Here is a 6624-nt window from a genome sequence, read left to right as displayed (position 1 = left end):
TAAATTTACACCTTAGGTCCTCTTCCTTTTGATTTCATCCCAACACTTAACACTTAACCCAAGTCCAAGCCCAATTCCAACCTAATTAGATCCATACTATTCTAATTAGTCTTTTGGGCTCTAATAATGGGTATCGGGTCAACTCGAACTACTAACCCGGGATTTGGGGTATTACACTACTAGTAGTGTGCTCGAAGAATTTGTGCAGCCGTCGATAGGGTTTTTGATCTTGTTTTGGTTGAAATACATGTGTTTATCGTTGAGTTGACCTTTGCCTGTGAGAATAGTTGGACCAATGTACACTTAGAATCTGATTTTGCGGTGCTTGTGAATAAGTTATGTCGTGCCGAGGAACATGATATCTCCACCTCTGTGGTTTTCCTTCATCCGACCAAGGAGCTATTCAAATCAAATACTGCTTTCTGCGTTTCTTTAGTGATGCGATCTTGTAATTGAGTTGTTGATAGTTTAGCTATGTGGGCTATTTGAGCCAATAATTCATTGTTTTTTGACTCAGTTTACTTCGAGATTATTCTAAATGAGGTTTTGAACGATGTAAAGTTTATTGTTTAATCAATTTTAGTTGGGTACGGTTTTCCCTTTTAAGTCCAACATCAAGGATGTTGGTTAAAAGGGATTTTTATTGAGGCCCGCTTTAGTTTAAAAGGAAAAAAAAAAAACAATGGCAGCACTTCCTGTAACTTCTCTTCTGCTCTTTCTCTTTAGCTTTTTCCTCCCAAGCGTCTATGGTGACTATGATGGAGGATGGCAAGGTGCCCATGCTACATTCTATGGCGGCGGTGATGCATCCGACACTATGAGCAAGTTCCAATAGTAGTTAAAAATTAAAGCAATGTTTCACTTTCCAAAACTACAAAAATAAACTTAGAATGGTTTACTTCTGTTATTTCAGGAGCTGCTTGTGGATATGGCAACTTGTACAGCCAAGGGTATGGAACAAATATCGTCGCACTCAGCGACACTTTGTTCAACAACGGGTTTAGTTGCGATTCATGCCATGAAATGAGGTGTGACAACGACCCCAAATAATTCCTGTCCGGATCCATTATCGTCACTGCGACCAACTTCTGCCCCCAAACTTTGCATTATCCAATGACAACGGCGGGTGAGTAATCGTCCCCTCGAGCACTTCAACTTGGATGAGTATGCCTTCTTGCAAATCGCTTAATAGCGAGCTAGAATCGTTCTCATTTCATTCACAAGGTAAGCCTCAACAAGTAATACACTTTGCCAATTCAATCCATAAACATCGATTCATCTTAATAACACATGTTTATGTTGGAGTGAACAAAACATGGTCTCTTGTGTGGAGAAAGGAGGAATGAGATTCACAATCAACGACCACTCTTACTTTAACTTGGTCCTGATCACAAACGTCGGAGGTGTCGGGGATGTGCATTGCGTGTCGATCAAGTGGTCTAAGACCGGATGGCAAGCGATGTCGAGAAACTAGGGCCAAAACTAACAGAGCAACTGTTACATGAATGGCCAAAGTTTGTCTTTCCAAGTGACCACCAGCGACGAGAGGACCGTCACCAGCTACGACGTGGCACCTGGGAATTGGCATTGTGGACAAACATTTGAAGGTGGCCAGTTTTAGAGTTGCGGGATTTGTAATGCATTAGCTGTTGTTAGGTATTTGTGAAGCTCTGTTTGTTGCTGAGGTGATTTATTGGCACCCACTAGGCCCTGTTTTTAAACGTGGTTTAAAGAGTTGTGGGCTAAGCAAACACTAAACTCGGATAATTCATTGTTGTTTCATAGCCATCAACAAAGTAGCAATGAAATATTTATGAATAGACTATCCCAAACAGGGACATAGAGAAGGTTTACGTCCTTTAAAAATTTTAAATTCTTATATAATTTATTAAAAAAAAATAGAATAAAATTAATGGAATGCATAAATAATAAAAACAAAACATGTTATTATACAAATTTATTTAACTATCATGTCAATGTTTTCATTAATAATTAACGCCAATAGCTTGATCAAATCAAGTTGAATGTTTAATGACCTAATTGATACATGTTTTGTTTCTTATTTAAAATAGAATCAATCTTATAATTTAGTAACCAATAGAATAGTTGACCCTTTATCTTATTAGTTTAAAGAAAAGGAACTTTGACAGAGATCACTAAAAGTGGCCTTTCAAATGTACCTCATTTAGGCCTAAGAATGGTCTCGGCCTTGAGAAAGTGTAATACCTTAATTGTTTTTGAGTAATTTGAATATGAGTTGATTGAAGAGAAATTTAGAGTCATTCGTATTGGTTTGATGGAAGTTGAGTCGTTCGAGCATAATTATTCATTTTAGCGGGTTCCAAATTAAAATTTCGTTTAAAGCCCGAGTGATTTGATTTTCTTGAGTATCGACATGGTTAGCTTAAAGTTTGAACATCCAAAATTGAACAAAAGGGAAGGTTAAGTACTTTTATGGACCATTCCATTAATCCCTATCATTTTCTTTCTAGAAAGCAGGGGGAAAAAAGCACTTTCAGGTATATTACTCAAAAAAATCGATACAGTACACCTAGTCGACTGGAGTTGAATAAATTGTCCTTATTGTTACAAACATACAATTCATGGGTAGATAAAAAAAATAAATTGGCTCGAATATGTCGCACCTTCCCAAGAATATGAAAACGTGACAGTGACAGTAGGTATATTATTAAGTATATAATCAGTTATAGATATAATGCATATTTTATTTATATATATATATATATATTAATAATAAATATATTTAAATAATAAATAAATAATAAAATAAACAAACCAAATTTATACCACAAATTAGCAAAAAACCAGGTTAAACAAATGTTCAAGTCCATTTACAAAATTAAACCAAACACTTGGAGTCCATTTACAAAAAATTAAAGTCAAATTCCTAAACCCAAATACAATTGACCCAATACCCATTATATTAAATTAAAATAGCCCAAAAACAAGCCCAAACATTTAAGGACATTGGAAACCCTAGCAAACAATGAGTCTTCAACCATTGTCTGTCTAATCCTTGGTTTTTAAAGGCGCACTGAGACACAAAAGGTCCATGAAACTTAGGCGCAAGGCACAGTCGCGCACCTTTCGTATGCGAGACATATTTTATATACTAAAAATATATAAATCAATTTTAGAGTATATTTACACTAATTATCCACTATTCCTAAAACACTTAATATTCACTTCAACTATTATAAAAAATTAACTTTTATATTCAATAAAATTTATTAAATAAACATTATTTAATTTAATATTTTACTATCTTTTTAAAACTTGAAACTGTCATAATTCATAAAAGAAAATAAAAAGTGCCAACTCGTCACTACTCCTAAAAATGGCTATGTCTAGGATAAAGGCAGTGTATTTGTTTTGAAAATAGAAATTGCCATTATGATTAAAAAAAAGAAAATAAAGAGTTCTATGCTTCTAGTAGTAGGGTACCACTCCTAACAACTGTTATATCTAGAACATGCAGTGTATTTGCTTTTTGAAAATTGAAATGGACATTATGACTAATTAAAGAAAATAAAGAGGGTTAGTTGGGCACTACTCCTAATAACCATTCAAATGCTTAGGGCTTAAAATAAATGCAGTGTAGGGTATAAATCATGAAGAAAAGAGAAAGCACTAGAAATTGATAAGTAAAAGAAAAAGATAGAACAAAACATGGTCGTTGTTCTTTTCCTGCACCAAACAGAGATAAAACTATGATCAAAAGAGTCATTGTTTTGATCAAAAGTAGTGTAAGAAGTGTGTTTTTGGTGAGAGAGACAACCCATGAAAGAGGCAACCGGTGGAAGAGCAAGAGACTACCAGAAGCACGTAGGCACTGCACTTGGAGCCTGACTCAAAGACGTGCACCTCATTTCGCTTTTCGTATACACCAAGGTGGGCGTTTCTGTTGTGGCTCGGCTGCCTCTCGTGCCTAGGCGCGCCTTTGAAAACCCAGATCTCATTAGCTCCCCACACAACCCTTCACCTTACACGTATGGATAGCGGTCTCCCTGCTTCCTTCCACAATAACAAACTCTCCCAAGCCATGCCAGCAGGAACATTTGTCCCCCCTTTCTTTTTCGAATACCTCTAGCTAGCAAGAATTCATGCCTTCGTGGTCCCCAATCTTTCGCGCATGGCCATCCTCTACATGGTCCCAGCAGCTTCAACACCACCAGTCACCAAGACCAGGGTTCTCAAATGTTCGTCCACATCATCAACGATCACATGCAACGTCCACATCATCGACAGTAAGATGGTGATATAAAAAAAACCCAACTGAAACACTATAAGGGGTTTGTTGGGATTTTCGATGCTCTATCGATCAACCGAAAACATGTCAAGAGGAGGTTTTTTGAAAACATTGAATAAATTCAATTAAGTCTAAAAACATTTCGCCCTTAAAGTTGTTATATCAAAATAGGTTTAACAATCTCCCATTTGATATAACAAAACATCTTAAAAGGTTTTTGGCAAAATTTCCCCATGATAAAACATTTAATAAAAAAGAGATATTTTGAAAAGAAATTAAAACTCCCCTTTTATTTTTGAAATTGAATTTTTAAAACTCATACTTCTCCATTTTTTATGTTATATCAAAAATAATTCAAACAATTTGGTTCAAAAATAACAATGGAGGCCAAGTAGAAATTTTTAACATAAAATCATTTGAAAAAAATTTTAAAGCTCCCCCTCAATAAATGCATTTCAAATATAATTTAACATTAAAAACTTGACACTTAAAGACTATTGAATTTCAACCAAGATGAACAAACAAGCTAGTAACATATAAAATTCAATATATCAAAGTCTATTCTACTTTATGCAATATTGACATAAAACATTAAGGTTCACATGCATAAAGCTTTTTAACAATGTTATGCATTTGAAAAATTGATATCAATTGTTAGAGAGATATCTTTTGCAATAAAAGGTACATGCATAGACATTCAAGTTTAAGGTCAAAAATAAAAAATTAAAAAATATTTAAATCAAATTTGACAAAAAAACATTATAATGAACTAAAATTTATGAAAAATCATTAAAGCTTTAAAATGTTCACCATAACATATTTTAACATACATGAGATAGAAAATAACCCATTATCACTTAAGTTCAAAACTCATGTATGCCGAAAACAAAATAGGCAACCAATTATTCAAAAACAAAAACATTAAGCTTAGAAGTTACTCATTCCTCATCTTGTATGGCTAGAGCATTTGAATTTCTTCACTTTTGTCACCAATGCTTCCACACACCAACTAGTGACATTTAATTGGATTTTGGTATCCAAATTGCTTTCGATCTTTGATTCTTAGTGCAAATGTACCTTGTTCCCTTAGGAACCGATACTTGCCTAATTTTAAAAGATTTTATAAGTTTTAAAGGACAAATATGCTCAAAGTGGCCATTAAAATGACAATGTGAGCATCTTTCCATTTTCAAACATGATGAATTATTTTGAGAAATTAATTCTTTTTCTTCTGTTAAGCTTTCAAAGTTTAACTTTCAAATCAAAATTTCCTTTTTCTAAATAATTGATTTTGATTTTTGAAAGCTAAAAATCATTTTCAAATTTCATTTTTTAAAAAAATCAAATTTTGCTTTCAAAATCAAATCATTTTCAATTAAATTTTGTAATTACTTTCTTATATTTGGAATTCATGGTCACAAATTCCAAATACAACTCATCATAGGCATCTTGTAACTCTTTAAATGAATAAGAATTTAAATCATTAGAGTTAAAAGTTACCCTTGAATCTTCTTTTATAGCCATGAGACATAGGTTGGATACCTCATATTCATCATTAGAGTTGTCTTCATCACTCCAAGTAGCCACAAATGCCTTCTTCATGCTTGATCTCTTCTTCTTTTGAAAATCAAATCATTTTCAAATTTAAATTTTGTAATTAGTTTCTTATATTTGGATACCTCGTTCTTTGGCATTCAAAGCACGTTTGGTCACCCTTCTTCTTGCTTGATTCATGTTTCACTTCTTTTTCTTTAAAAGTCACTAATCTTGTGAATCTTTTGAAGAGCTTGGTCATTTCGTCATTCTCATCCACCGTTTTACTTGAGTCTTGACTACTCTTATTGGCAGATTTGAAGTCGATTCCCACTTCCTTATTTTTCTTGTTGTAATACTCTAACTTCTGGGTTAGTAGTTTTGGGTTAACCCAAGAGGTTAGGTACACCTCATAGAAAGTTGTTGTACCAAGTTTAGGCTTAATTGGGTTTGATTTAAGCCTAATAAGTTATAAAAATGATATTTTTACTTATAAGACAAAACACAAAGGACCAAAAGTGTAATTAGACCTTTGTTGATGACAAAGTTGATTTTCTTGGGATTTCTAGACATGGGTAACATGGGAAAGCTTTTAAAAGTTGGTAGCTTTCATCCTTGTCTTCTCTTTTCATTCTTTATTCTTCATTTCTTCATCTTTTCTTCTCCATTCTTCCTTCCAAGTGTCATAGCTCCAAGGTAAGATCTTTAAGCATTTTTTGTGCTCCCTTTACGCTTAAATTGTCTTTAAGCTTTCCAGCAACTTTGTTTGTAATTCAACAACTTGTTTTTCATGTTTTGAGCTAGAAAAAGTAGGTGGTGAG

The 6624-nt window shown here is 33.7% G+C and overlaps 1 pseudogene; it reads left to right on the top strand.

Moving 5' to 3' along the window:
- The first annotated feature begins 680 nt into the window (after positions 1 to 680).
- On the top strand, positions 681 to 1622 carry LOC120193175 (annotated as a pseudogene).
- The last annotated feature ends 5002 nt before the right edge of the window (positions 1623 to 6624 follow it).

Source organism: Hibiscus syriacus, unplaced genomic scaffold, assembly GCF_006381635.1.
Source record: "Hibiscus syriacus cultivar Baekdansim isolate YM2019G1 unplaced genomic scaffold, ASM638163v2 tig00116989_pilon, whole genome shotgun sequence".
Lineage (NCBI taxonomy): Eukaryota > Viridiplantae > Streptophyta > Magnoliopsida > Malvales > Malvaceae > Hibiscus > Hibiscus syriacus.
This window is presented reverse-complemented; position numbering and strand designations above follow the sequence as displayed.